General features: G+C 37.8%; 1 protein-coding gene across 1 annotated transcript in view; it reads left to right on the top strand.

The window, feature by feature from the left end:
* The window catches only part of LOC128743484 (uncharacterized), a 222,260-nt gene that overhangs the window by 39,124 nt on the left and 167,457 nt on the right, over positions 1 to 15,679 (top strand). Inside the window, exon 2 of the mRNA XM_053840076.1 lies at positions 8,695 to 8,712. The gene's annotated coding sequence lies outside the window, so the exon portion shown is untranslated. The remainder of the gene's footprint in view (positions 1 to 8,694; positions 8,713 to 15,679) is intronic.

Below are 15,679 nucleotides of genomic sequence, written 5' to 3'. Positions count from 1 at the left end.
CAATTAAAGTTTTATTGTATTCTAATGACGATTTTTATGACCAGTTTAGCTCATAAAAGGTATTATAGGTGTGCAGTAAAACCTACAATGTCCCTTGAGCTGAAATCCAATTAAACATTTTGTGTGAAGTTATGTAATAGTTAGTTGAAAACCTTCTAGAAAATGTCTGAAAGCATGCATCGTTGAATACAACCATCTTCAATCAAGTTTCCTTCGTTGTTTTTACTTAGTATATGGTTTTTATGGCTTTAATGGCTGTATCCTTAGCAAAATAGAATTCGAAAAAGTAGTGTATAAGACAACTGTAAGGGTAAACGGGGTAACAACGCCCGCCGGGGTAAAACCGCCCACCATGGTTTTACAGGGCCTTGCTCAAATTGGTGTTAAATGTTGATGACAGTCATATTACTGAATGCGTACGCAATATTTTACAATACCTTGTACAGCAATATCTTATAAACTATCGGAGAAATAAATAAAAATAGATTTTTCGTTATAATCGTTTCGTTTTTTATAACTTTGTTCCCGCAGAACTTAGGGTTTATTTTATTCAAAACGTTAAAACTTTCAGTAAATCCAACCCACATCGCTTCTCTGATCCTGTCTTCATCCGACAGTACCTAAATTAGGTAACTGTTCATGCAGTTTTGTTGAAATAAATAGTGAAATGTGTAAATCGGTCATTTGGGGGTAAAACCGCCCACAACGAACGGCGCAAGACCGTCGTGAATAATGCTAGTGCGATAAGGAGATTTTTAAAATAATTGCATAGTTTGGACCAAAGGATCTCAGATTTACATAAAACAATATAAATGTGCTTAGTTTAGCTGGTGGACTGTTTGGAAAAATCTAAATCGCCAATTTTCCCTGCGGGCGCTATGGACATTTTCTTGTTTTCTCGGATATAGCTTTTTTTTAATAATTCCTCCCTCTTGGGACAAATAACATAGAACAAACATATTTTTTATGAAAATATAGCAAATTATCTTAGCAATGGAAAAGTAATATGTATCTGCTTTATCAATCAGAACAATTTGAAATGTCAAAAAATGACCTACCGGATCAATTGCAGGAACTTTAATATCCATATTGTTAGTTAGATTTATCTTAGATCCTCTCTAGTCCTTAAAGATTGACTCCAGGATGCCTAAACCGATCCATCTTGTTGTCTAAGGAAACTACACGGTATCAATTTCAAGACTGTCGGTACCTATACTACTGATATTCTTCCAATACGAGTGGTTGCCGGACACTCTTTCGAACTTGCGAATCTCGGGGAACTATGTATTGTTTGATAGCAAACTGATTCAATTTGTTTAAATTAGATAAATTCATGAATCCAATGCCACCAGTTTCATTCAAATCGGTTGAATATTGTTAAAGTTATATGCTATGGCGGTTTTACCCCGTTAGTGGGCGTGTTTCACCCCGCATGGAAAAAATACTCTATTTTTTGGACGTGTTTCCAAATCGCAATAAAAAATAGAAAATCATTACAGATATTTATGTTTTTATTTTTTATATGTAGGTAATAGATAAATTGTTCATTTAAAGCAGATAAATTAGAAATTGAGCTACAACTTTTTTTTATACAGGTGGTTTTGCTTAGGCGGGCGGTCTTGCCCCGCTTACCCTTAGAGTTAATTATCGTCTGCAATATTTTTGTAGAAAGTATGTATAGTTTTATTTTTTGTATTTATGGGTTTGGCACTAAGGCGCTGTTACCCCGTTGGTTGGTCGAATAACCAACGTTGGTATTAACGACATTGCAACTTTAAAGCGCCATAAATACTAAAGATGAAGCTATTATACTTTTTCCAACAATACTGTAGATATTAATTGACTGTACAATTACCCCATACACCACTTTTTCGAGTTCTGTTTCGCTGAGGCACCGTAGTCAAAAGAGCATATACAGAGCAAAAAACCAGCAAATGAAACTTATCGACAATGAAAAACAGACTTCAGCAAACCACTTACTCTTACTGTAAGTTTGCTGCGAGGCATGAAAATCCAGTTACGAAAGAATTTTCAAAGAGTCGATTTCACCATTTATCACCTTTGCCGTAAAATTGGTCTATTTAGTTTGACTAGTTCGTTCCAGTGCAACATACCCATCTAATAAGCGTCTAACATTTTGCGGTGCTATAGTTTTGGCATAACATGACAAATTGAATGAATTCATGCTGAGGCCCTCAGGCCCTGAACCTCGAGGCTAATAATGTTTTTAAGATTGAAAAAATCTGATTTACTCTATTTGGGCCCGGCTAATTGAGCTTAAATAATTTTGAAAAATGATTACTTTGAAATGACATGTTATAATGAAAAAATCATATTTCTTTTCACTGGATGAGAAACAGGTAGCTTTAGGGCATACCTACGCCCATTTTATGGATAACTGGTATCCAACCATAGGACCGGACGCGGGACATGGATTCAAAAGAAAATTTCTAAATAGATGTGTTCGTAATGAGGTAGTTGTAGAAAGGTTGCCAATACATTCTAGATTTTTTTTGGCCGTTAGTCTATTAAAATTCGAACAGGTTTTGTATCGGGGACACTCTCGAATCCCTTCGAATCTTGAACCGGCCTACGGGAAGGTGGCTTTTTGTTTCTGCCCTTTAATATTGCGATAGAAGATGTGATCAAAGGAGCGGTAGGTAAACACGAGTGGTTCGATTTTCCGGAAGTCAATCCAACTTAACGGTTTCGCAGACGACACTGACATCGTGGAACGCCACTTTAAGACGATGACGCACGCGTATATCAGACTGAAAGTTATAGCCAGCCAGTATAGATGAACTTGACATGAATACGTCGAAGGCAAAGTACATGAAGTGGTAAATGCAAAACCATCTTCAGGTCGACGTAATCTATACGGATTAATCAGAAGCCTTCGACAAAATTAATCATCAAATCGCTGTTTCGAAACTTCAGAGGCTTGGATTAAGTGGCAATATTCTTAACTGGTATTAATCACACCTTACCTGTAGGACTATGTCCATTAAAATTGGAAATTAGAGGCAAACCAGCCGCAGGCTGAAAACCTCTCAAATATAGAATTAAAAAAAATTAGAAATACTATTTCTTTGCTCTTTTCTGTCACATCTGGCGAGCCACAAGAACATCTAGGTTCATGCATTTACCATACATTCTTACCCTTAAATGCATGAAATTATCATATGCCGATGATTTCAAACTCTTCTCCATATCAATATATATATTGATTTTATGTGCAACGTAAGAACACTAAATAACGCGATTACTAGACACAACACTTATGGTTCTTACAAAAAAACATAAATACCTTATCCGCTAACCGGTTTCGGGTATGATGCTACCCATCATCAGAGCGGTGGTCGACTGGATACAAAGTAGTAATCTGCTGTTTACTTCTCCATAATTAAAAATATCTCGGACAACCAATTTTTACAATATCAGTTGGATTCGCTGATTGGTGCAATATCTTCAAAGTTCTCTTGAATCTCCTTTACATGCAACACGCAAGGATGTCGAACAATAATCCTGTGAAAATGGCTCTACACAATGACCCGACAGGGACGAGAGGCATGGAGCAAGAAATGAGAGACAAGAGCCGAAAGACGAGAGACGAGAAAAGAACTTGTGAAGGCAAGCACCACACTAAGAGTCGTGTAAAAACTGAAAAACGAATGCTACTACTGAAATGAACATAACCTTGGTGCCAACTTGTTTTGAATGGTGCGGTGCTTTGTGTTCGGAGCGCACCGTGCGACACCGTGCTAGAGCACGGAAGCCAACCAACTTATTCGTTCGCATTTGCACCGATCACCAAATTTTGCACGAACGACACCGGATCATACCGAGCTAGAGTACCAAGCCGGAGTTGTCTAACAGCTCAGTCACATTAGTGCTGAGCCAAACCAAAGCACCGCGTTCGCGTTTTTCGCAAATACCAGACCAGTACACAAGCACCGATACTGCGTTTAATTGTCAAAATCACCCATGGCGGTACCTACTGGGAACTGTGTCGCTCCGTGCGATGCTTTTAACAAGTCTAGACGAGAGATACGAGACAAGACGCGAGAGCCGAAAGAAGAAAGAGGAGAGTCGAGAGACGAGGGACAACAGACAAAGACAAAAGACAAGGGAAAAAGTACAAGAGAAAAGAGATGACATGACATGGCATGAGTGACGACGAGACGCGAACAAGGATGCCATATATAATTGTGTTTTTGTTGGCAAAATCTGGCCATCTGTACAGCGAGGAAAATCTGTCCAATGCAAAACAATGAGAATGAAACTCTCTTTGATTTTCAGAAGAGTAATCCACTGTTTTTGTATAAATATTAATTTATTGTAACTTACCACACACCACCAACCACCAAAAACCTCGGGGATTCGAACTCGAGTACTTCCTTTCGGTGACTTAGATGTATACCACTGCTCCGTTGCTGGAATATGCGATTAGCATCGAATTAACTCGATGTGCTAGTTTCTCATTTACACAGCCCCGAAACGAACCTACACTCAAGAACAACTCATCGGCAAAATTCATGTCACTAGCGGCGTCAGAGATGGCGTAATGCATCAGGATAGACTTGCAACGCGGAACGCTCGGGTTCAAATCCAGCAGCGGTAGGTGTAAGAGTTTTTTTATATGGTCTATCTTAATCGCATGAACCAACTTTACAGAAGTTGGAAGGAAGCGGGGGTAAAAAATAGAAAAGTATAAAAATAGAACTCAAAGTGCTATTTATAAATTTTTGACAAAGTTTCGTTAGAAGCTGCTTGGCGCTCTATACAGCGAACTCAGGGCAACTTTGAAGTTTGGTTAATTGCAGGTAAAGCTGCTTAGCAAGCTATAGATCCATAGACATAAAACTGGTTAACCTTCCTTAGACACCATTATCCGAACTTTTAGTTACTTTCAAGTTGCACGTTGAACTTTTAAGCTGCATGTTGAAGTTTCAAGTTGCTACAGATATTAACGGTACTTTATTGAGAATGAAGTTCGGTTTACAAATGTTCAATTTCAACTGCGATTTCAAGCCCAAATTCAAGTTTAGATTAAAGTTAAAGTTAAAGCCGATAAGAAATTTCAATTTTTTTCTAGACAGCTTAGTTGTGTAATTGGTTCAACAGCACACTCGACTAGAGATTAAGAGCTGCGAGTTTGACTCTCCCCTTCGCTAAGTTTATATTTTTGGCCTAATATTTAAAAAAATTCAGTTTTCCTGAATCTTCATTCTTCGCATTAAGCATTTATTCTTCCCCAACATTTTATTTAAGTAGTACTACTTCATGCCTCATTTCATGTTCTATTCCAATCAAGTCCGACTTGAGGTCCAATTTGTGTCGGCTTTTACATTTTTTTTTAGATTATAGTCACTTTGACCAGCTTTGGGTCATTCGTGACTTCTGCGGGGTTGGGATTTGAACCCGGGTCCTCGGCGTGAGAGGCGTGAATGCTAACCACTACGCCGGGATTGACCCCTACTTTTACATTATGTTTTAATTTTTTTTAGTTAATTTAGTTTTTGAATTTGGAATTTAGATATTTAACCCTCGACTTTGGACTATCGTTTTTTGAGTATTTACTTTTGAGTAAATTTTGCTTTTGACTTTTAACTTTTCATTTTTGGTTTTTAACTTTTAACTTTCGCCTTTAGGGTTTTGAGACCTAATGTTTGTCTTTTAACGTTTATCTTCTGAATTTTAAAATTCGCTTTCGATTTTTAATTCTCGGCTTTTGATTTTCCTGTCACGGTCGCCATGTATCATATATCAATTAACATTACTTCTTTAGACTTTAGACCTTTCTTTAGACCAAACATCGATTCATTTATTCAAATTTTAATTCCAAACGGAGAAGGCTATATTGCGATAAGTACAAACCCAGATAACACAAGATCGTAATATAAAGTCCTCGTTAAGTCGTATGCATGTTACTTTTACATTGGAATTGCATAATGATTAGAGTATGTCAAAGCGAAGTGTACAATAAATTGTTTTGTAGTCGTGCGTGTCGTCAACTTATGGCTGTGAATTATATAGCAGTATAGTTGATTGTAACATTTAGTTATATCTTGATTGCATATTGAGGAGTATTAAGTTGCATGTTTCAAAAACTATTGCATAGATTGCAAGATAGAATTACAAATGATCGTCAAAATATTTGCACGTATATTGCCTCCACTTTGGCATCTATAAGTTCTTATGTGGCGTGAAATATAACTTTTTCGTGCGGATATGATTTCGTACCTCTCAGTTGCAACCTAGATATACAAACCAAATTGCTTGCTGGGAATATAGGTGGACTGTATATTATTCAATATCGCTATTGAAGGTGTGATCCGGCGAGCAGGCATCGAAACGAGAGGAACGATCTTCAGCAAGAGTAGCCAACACCTAGCCTTTGCAGATGACCTCGACATCATTACTAGAAACCTTAGAACGTCGGAGGCAATCTACTCCAAACTAAAAACGGAGGCTAGGAAGATAAAGTTACCAATGTTATCAATGCGACGAAAGCCAAATATATGGTAGGAAGAGGCTTCAGAGAAAGCAATGTTTGCCTCCCACGGACAGCGACTATTGACGGCGATGCACTGGAAGTGGTTGATTAGTTTTTTGGGATTGCTGGTCACCGCCAACAACAATACGAGTAAGGAAATCCAACGACGCATTCGAGCTGGAAATCGGCCCTAGCTTTCCCTCCGCAAGACGCTTCTACGCACAAAGCTGACGATGCACAAATCGCTAATCAGACCGATAGTCTTCTACGGACTTGAGACTGTAACTTTGGGTCGATTCAAATATGACGTCCATCAAATTTCTGCTTTTTTAGAGCCCCCCCTCCCGCCTCTGTCCGATTGTGTCACAAATCTGAAACTCCCCCCCCCCCTTTGAACGTCACACAAACTCGAAAAATATGAAAATAAAAAGTAAAGCATGGTAGAAGTAAAAGGTGTTTAATAAATTTTGTTTAACCTTTTAAGAGTTTAGTGTACGATTCATAAATGAAAAGAAAATAACAGTTGCGTATTTTACCGGAAAATTAAAATTAAATTAGCTGATTTTGCGGGATAAACTGAGCGTCCGAGAGTTATTTTTTCATCAAAATTTGAAAAAGATTCCACGTGTTTTGTTATTTTACTCTGCCCGGCGAGTTTGCGGATTTTTTATCGAATTGCCGACTTGCTTTTAATTTTATTAATAAAAATTATTTCTATGCTGCTTGATTTATGAACTACGAATCACGGCCCTGACAACGTGACCTTCAATTGCCACTAATGAAGTAATGCAGCTTTGGTTTCAATTAAAGTAGCACCGGCTCGCTTCAAAACAGGCGTTAATCTGCGTCGGTGAAGCAGATTTCATTATTTCTTGACGATAGATTTTAAAATATAATTTGTACTTTTCGATGAAATATTTAGCAGAACGCTGTAAACTTTGAATACAAATGACCTGAAAATGATTAAAATATTTCCTATCAATGCATGGTATAATCAATCTAGTTAACATTGACAAATCGTGCCTGACTTCTAATCGCCGTCTGCTGAAACAATCATCAGCTTCAATTGAAGTCTGCTTGTAAGGTGTTCAACAAATGAAACAAGTCGCTTCGTGTGTGCAGCGAAGGCAAGAGAGAATCAGTTTCATTTATTTGTTTCGACGATGTTAAACCTTATTACGAACATCTTAATTCAATATAAATTGATGAGTAATGAATGACTGAAAAACTAAAGTTTATGTATAGTCTTTTTCTAAAAAAATTTTTCGATGGATGTAACATTTGCCTAAACCCCCTCTCTCCCTCTGTCGCAGTCTATCACAAAATTGACACCACCCTCCCCCCATAAACTGTGGACGTCATTATTGAATGATCCCTTTGCCTACAAAAACATACGTGCACCTGCCGTATTTGAACGAAAGGTGTTGCGGACTATTTTTGGCGTAGTACAAACGGAGTGGAGTGTTGTCCTTAAAGCTGCTGGTTCGAAATCAAAGTTCTAATCGACTGAAATAAATAATTATGACTGTAGAAGTATTATTGTGGACTTGTGGGATATTATGTAAAAAAAGCAAAGCCTAGGTGCTACATTTCATTATCGAAACTTGACCTTCTGTTTTTATACGACAGATTTCGCAGCCAGCTGTTAGAGTACAGAACAATTGTAGGGCCAGTTGCTACGATCCAATTAACTCTAATAGCCTCTCCCAACCGAGATTCAAACATACGACGACTGGCTTATTAGGCCAGCGTCATACCTCGAAGCCAACTGGGAGGGATATTATGTTATTGTGTAGTAATTCTGAGTATTAACTGTGATTCGCAGCATCCACAATTTCGTAGCTATCCTTCATCTCTTATCATTATTATTTACAATTTTTCAAAACAAAGCCGTCTTAATTACGACGAGTAAACACTCGAGATGAATATAAATGCTAATGCGCGTTTCCATCTCAATGCACACGTGTGACTAATCATAAAACAATAACAAACTAAGCGTGATTCGAAAGCTTATCAGTTTTCAAACTAATGCTACCGTAGCAAAATAAGCAATGGACTATTTCAATAAGCGAGGACTGTGTAGCGGCAAGTCAAAGAAATCTAGCGACTGGGCTTATCTAACGTAATAATATGCACGAGTGCCTTAATATGCTTTTTGTTTTGCAATATTAATTTCTTGTATTTTATTTCTTTTCCAGCTTATAATGCACTAGTTGGTAAGTATCCATGAAGACTAGTTGGCGTACTAATTTTTTTAACTAACCATTTTCGTTTTTTATGTGTTTGACACAGTTTCTTAATTACGGAATTCCGCTGTAATGTACCGACTATAATTATTTTGACAATGATTTAATATTGACATTTTTTGGGTGTATCATTCAAAATGTTTTTTCTACATTTACATACGGCTCAATCGCCTCCAAGTGACCGAGAAAAAGATCCTCAGTTTGAGTGAACGGATTCCATATGAACAACATAATTACATTCGTACGACTTTATGATCGGTAAATTTTAGGCTCATATAAATCGGGATTTATTCATGCAGTGAAATACCGCCAAAAATATAAATTGCTTTATTGGAAAAATAATATCAGTATTAATTTTATGTCCCTTTTTATTATTTTTTCGCTGGTAACCACAAGGGCTAGTTACTAACTTTATGACGCGTTAATAATTGCCATTTTCTGAAAAAAAACCACAAGTAATAGGAAGCAAAAATAATTGTACAATTTAATCCCATTCAATACATCACATCGTTTAACGGAAACAAAAATCTTAATTATATTATATTGTCAACACAACAAAAGCCCGTGATAAGCCCGCAAATTTGCCTGACATTCAATCAACCGGTAATCCGCTCTCATTTAATAATCATTACATTGCACCTTTCCAATCATACAGCATTCAGTCGAACCAAAAAAAAGTGTGCCTGGTTCGCCATTTAACTTCGACCGACCTGTCTGCATCTCGTGAAGGTGAATACTGTCATATACAGCAATGCCCCCTATCCCCAGCACTGTAACGTTGCCCCACTATTGCCAAGGCACGAAAGAAGAAAAACGCAAACCGGCTATTGAGCTGTGTTGTTGTTGTTGTTTTTTGTTTGGCATCGTTAGTCAGACCAAATTGTAAACAAAAACAACAGTCATCCACCGCCGTGTGCCGTCATCACGGCTAGAGATGGCATAGGGTGGTTAGGAATAGTTTCCAAAACTGCGATATAGCACTACTTGGATTGGAAAATCACAAAAAGATGAGAAAATGAATTAATTTCTAAAATTTACTTGATTTTCTGGTAAATTTACCTAGATTAATTAACTTTTATATTTTACGATGCCACCCTCATCAGTGTTGAGTACGACTCACCATATACTTTTGCGCCTTTGGCAGTGAAAAAAAATGAACACAATTTGACGCGTCGAAATTGCTACATCGCTTAAAATCAATTTGACCCCCTGCCTCGCCGTGGCACGCACGGCTCATTGTTATTGCCCGAGTAAGTGGAAAACTGTTTTGGGGTGTTAAACTGCAAACACGAAGCGTACCGCATCGCTAGTCTAGTAATGTAGTGAGCCTCCAAGCCGTTACCGCTGGCACCAAGCTCCGCCGCCACCATCCCGGTAGGTGTCCGCGATCGACCGAGAATTTTAAAGTGCCAACTTTGCAGCCGCTTTGTTAGCCACGAACAAATATGGCCCCGGCCGGTTTTTAAGACGTATGTCTGTAAAGTTGATGAGGTCATTTTCCTGCCAATAATTACGAACCACCGCGCCGTAAAAGGGGTGTGTACCTTTGTTATCCTATTGGTTTGCAACACGCGGCAAATTGTTTAGATGACTCAAGTGGTCTGCCCATTCACCTGAAGTTAGAATTGTTTGATCAGGTTTGTTCAGGTGGTACCTATCGTGAAAGCGTCGAATTTTGATGTCGAAATTTGGGCTCTATGGAAAGCTTTGTATAATTTAACATAAGATCCGTATTAAAGTACTTCATAGGCACTACTTACGTTAATATCCGCTACTTTGGCATTCTAGGAAATAACGCACATCAAATAAGTACAAATCTGCCAAATCAGTAATTGATTGAAGGATGTTATTTGCGCAGGCCTTCAGCTGCTCAACCAAATAATTGATGATGATGATGATGATGATGGTCCCACCTCATGCCCCTACAACGGTTTGAGCGAGACGATTTATCTATTAAGATATTTATGTAATAACAATGTAGCCAGGTGTAAAAGCAAATAACGAACTGGCTTCTAATACAAACATATCAAACTTTCAAGTGAATATCACAATTTCAAACAATGTCCAAGGCTCGTCCAAAACGTTTCCAACCCGAAAATTATCTGGACTTGATTAGGAATTGAACCTAATATTTAGGAGCTGAAGCTAGTCAGAATTGGTTCTAGATAACGATCTAGAACTACGAGGGAGATCCTGCAGATATACAACTCTGGTATACGAGTTCCAAAGTTCACAAGCAAACCCAAGCCCGTCCAGCTTCCGCTCTAAACCCTTTGTTCAGGACTTTAACCTGATCATTCAATTTCCAGATTGTGTATGTCTGTTCCCGCGCGCGTGGCTCAAACATGTGTAGCCTTCTCTATACTTTTTTTATTAATAATAACAATTTCAAATCCATCATCATCAGTGAACATGATAACTTAATATATCGCTAAATATACAAAAAATAAATAAATATACAATCTTCTTTAAGTAATACAAAAAATCTTTAAATTGTGTCTATAAAGTAGATTTTATGTGTGAAATGCAAAGCCTCTTGAATTCCGCCATTGTTGCTGCACGTTTTATTTGTCTCGGCATCGAATTGAAAAAATTTATTCCTTTGTACAACAGAGAGTTCTGTGATCTTCTAAACAAAAAATGTGGTGTTCTTGCATCTTCCGCGTTTCTAGTGTTGTACGAATGTAAATCTCTTCCTCTTTCAATTCGATCACACAAATATCGAGGTAACATCCCATTAATTTTAATTTTAATTTAATTTATTTTCTGGTCTTCGATTATATCGTACAGACAGTTCTTAATGTAAACTTATTCTATTTTTAAAAGTTGTTCTAGTTACATTAAACTCATAACAGTCAGATACACTATTAAATTCGCGGGGACACACATCAATCGGGTTCTTTCGGGCGAAAACAGTACGGTGTAAAGGAAGCCGGAAGAAATCCGCTCGACGGGTAAGCCTAGGAGGTACGTTGAACCGAATTTGACCTAGTCGCTCCGGGCTATCCACGTTATTTTCCAGAAGATCGTAGATAAATAATCGTTGCAACATACTTCTCCTATTTGTCAGAGTGGGTAGACGTATAAGCACGCATCTGTTTTCGTACGGAGGTAGACGAACAGGATCATCCCAGGGTAACCTGCGCAGAGCGTACCGAACGAATTGACGCTGGATTCGTTCTATCCGGTTGATTTGAACAGCATAATAAGGTGCCCACACAAGCACCCCGTATTCAAGAATACTGCGCACGATTGAACAGTAAAGCGATTTCAGACAGTAGATATCGTTGAACTGCTGCGTATTCCTTTTGATGAAGCCTAGCATAGCATAAGCCTTAGCAGTAGTAACGGCAATGTGTTGAGCAAAACATAATTTACTGTCCAAGAGGATGCCCAAGTCTTTCACAGTTTCGACACGGTTGATGCTGTCCATTTCCATCTTGTAGTCAAATGATATGACATTCCTACTCCTACAGAATGAAATAATGTTGCATTTCTGCACGTTCACGTCCATTCCATTAAGCATACACCAACTTAGCAGGGAATCGATGTCGGATTGTAAAGCACAGCAGTCAACTCTTGATGCTACTACACGAAAGAACTTCAGGTCATCTGCGTACATATACTTGGAAGATTTTATGATGCTACACAAATCATTTACAAAAAGGATAAACAGCAATGGGCCAAGGTGACTTCCTTGGGGCAGACCGGATTGAATCTCAAATGGCTGCGAACTAGTTCCATCTATACGTACAAACGCACTGCGATCGGTAAGATACGACAGTATCCACCGTGTTAGCCACTCAGGAAATCCCATCCTTTCTAGCTTCGATACCAACAGAAAATGTGGCACCCTGTCGAACGCTTTAGCAAAATCGACATAAACGGCATCGACTTGCTGACGCTTTTCAAGTGCGTTTGTCAGTGAAGTGACTAAGAATTTAAGTGATTAAGAATTTTATATAGAAACACCATTGTCAAAAAATAAACTCTTTGCTTCACAGAAAGCCATTGCAATGCGTCCAGCATAATATATGAGGAAGTGTATCTATTACATCTTACAATTAATCGCATAACTTTATTTTGCAAGCGCTGCAACTTCAATATTTGTGTATCGTTTGCAAGGAACAGGATGGATGAACAAAAATCTATATGTGGTGAAATGATTGACTTATATAAAAGAATTTTACTACTTATCGTCAATTCATTTTTTAAACGGCACAAGACACCGTACTTTTTCACCATTTTTTTGATGACATTATCAATGTGAGACTTAAAAGTTAACTTGTCATCAATGATTACTCCAAGATACTTTAGTTCATTTACGCGATCAATAGTCTCACGATCAATTTCAACGTTTACGTCTGGCTTGAAGTTGGCTGAAATAATCATATATTTTGTCTTGCTAATGTTGAGTTTAAGCTGTTTAAATTTTAACCAATTCGAAAGATAATGTAAATCTTGGTTTAAATGTGAGACAATTTCATTAGGGTCCTTAGCCGCAATGAATAGAACAGTGTCGTCCGCAAACAAATTTATGTCGCAGAACCATAAAACTCGTTTCATGTCATTGATATAAATTATAAACAAAGGGGCCCCAATACACTTCCTTGCGGTACACCAAGTGTGTTGGCAAGGGAATCAGAATTCAAATTATCAAAGCGAGTTTTCTGAGTTCTGTCACATAAATAGCTTTCAAACCATTTATATGCCATCCCTGCAATACCAAATCGCTTCAAGGTTTGTAACAATAAAGGCCTAGAGATTGTTTCAAACGCGCGTTTTAGATCCAAAAATACAGCAAGAATAGTTTCTTTAGCTTCGATTTTTTCTTTCCATTTTGCTAGTACATGTGATTGGAAACTTCAATTGCTTCAAATTTCTGAAAAAATCGGTGCAAAAGGGCGCAGTTGTGGGATTCTATTCATCCGGATGAATAGAAAAAGAACGTTTAAAACCATTTCACTGGCATAAAAACAACGGAGAACGCACTGATGACAACACCAACCAGCCCACAGATAAAGTACAGATTAATAACAATGAGCAACTTTGACAACGAAGTTCCCGATTCACAGACTTGATACAGATTGTTAGCATCATGTTTACCACAATGTGTCCTATAGAAAAACAGCGACACTGGCATTCTATATATATTGATTCTACTTGTGCTACCCAAAGTGTATTGACATATTTGAAGGTATGATCGTAGGCATTGACGTTTACTAACACTAACAAAATAGTTACGAGCAATGCGTATACGTATACGGAATAGTTACGAAAAAAGCTGTCAAATACATAAATATTGGGCCTATTATCACACCTTCCCTTTTAATACACTTTGGTGCTACCGACAAAAACAAGTAAAGACAATGTAACTCAAATCAACAACAGATACAATATTTATTCTTTTAATATGTGTTATGATGATAATTTTTACCAATCCCAGTTGCCATACGCTTGACTTAAGAAAGACTAGTTTGACAGGAAATAACACCAGTAAGCGATAGAGAGGTGAAAAAGATCTTACTGCTTTTCAATTTTATAATGTTTAGCTTACAAACACCAGATTGTATGTCAGCAATGAATGTTTCTTAAGCCACCAGGAAACCTTCTCGCAATAATTTTCTCCACCACTTCCTTAGTTGGCGTCCACCCGAGATTCGAACACAGCGCTGTGTACCATCCATCGTTGATTGACTCAGTTTGATAAGCTTCCTGAGGAAGCTATTCTTGTCCATGATTTTCCATAGCATTCTTTGGTCCATGGTATCATGTGCGGCTTTGAAGTCAACAAACAAATGGTAGGGTATGTTGCTACCAGGGCTGAAAAAAGTTGACAGAAAACAATGAGTTTGAAAAAAGGAAAATATCAGTTCATTATATTCCATCTATGGTAATACCAACATCAAATCATAGCACTCGGAGATATTTGATACCTACATATCCAAAGGTTGATTTTGAATTTGCGCGCGTTTTAATTTCCCTACGCAGTCTAGTGAGCTACTTTCAGTTATCAAAAAAAAATTAGTTGAAATGAAAATGATTTTCTTTAAAGTTCAGACTCAGTGATAGCATGTGTGAGTTGACTGCCACAATCGCTAAAGGAAAAACAAAGTTCACATACTGGACGGCGGCGTTCACCATAGCGTCCTTAATTCATTTATCAGGTAGCACGAATCATAGGTTGCTGATTTCGTTGCTAACTCATTTTGGCGCATTTTAACAGTATGATTTTGAACTTTTGCAGCTCTGGTTGCTACATCGTCGTAATTGCCTATTCCCGTCCTATCCAACACAAATCATTAAAAATATCAGCATTTTTATGACACACAACGCAAAACTAGTTATTCCCTAATAATTTACTTTGTTGTCTATCATACGCGATCAATCAAAGTGAGCTGAGATCTATTTAAATGCTTTTTATCATTAAAAAAGCCCTACCAGCCAAATTTCCTACGTTTTTTCGTGCGACGAAGAAGACAATGTCGACTAATTGTTTTAATTTGAAAATAACTCACGCGAGGCATTGTCGTTATTCTGCAGCCAGGAAAACTTGCCTGATCTGCAGAAATTTTGCAGAATAACTTTGTCATACCGTCCTACACAAATACATACGCGTTAGCTTCGTAAACATTGTTGTGAATTTTTAGTTCGGACGATGAAAAATTTTGATGGACGGATTTTAAAACGGTACGACGAATTTCAGCAATAAAGTCAGTTGCGTAATTTCAATAATATCACAGAGAACAGAAATCCAGGCTGGCATACCCAACCTGTGTAAATTTTTGTAACGGCCATTTCAAAATAACCCCTCTTTCACGTTAAAGTTACCCGAAGTTATCCCTCGCATTTGTTAGTTTGGCGATTCGTTTGATGGCGGCGCCACCCGCTACCATCTGTCAAAACTGAGATCCAATATATTTCTTTCCCTTTTTTA

This window comes from Sabethes cyaneus, chromosome 3 (genome assembly GCF_943734655.1).
Source record: "Sabethes cyaneus chromosome 3, idSabCyanKW18_F2, whole genome shotgun sequence".
NCBI lineage: Eukaryota > Metazoa > Arthropoda > Insecta > Diptera > Culicidae > Sabethes > Sabethes cyaneus.
The sequence above is the reverse complement of the archived record's forward strand: the minus strand, read 5'-3'. Positions and strand labels throughout refer to the sequence as shown.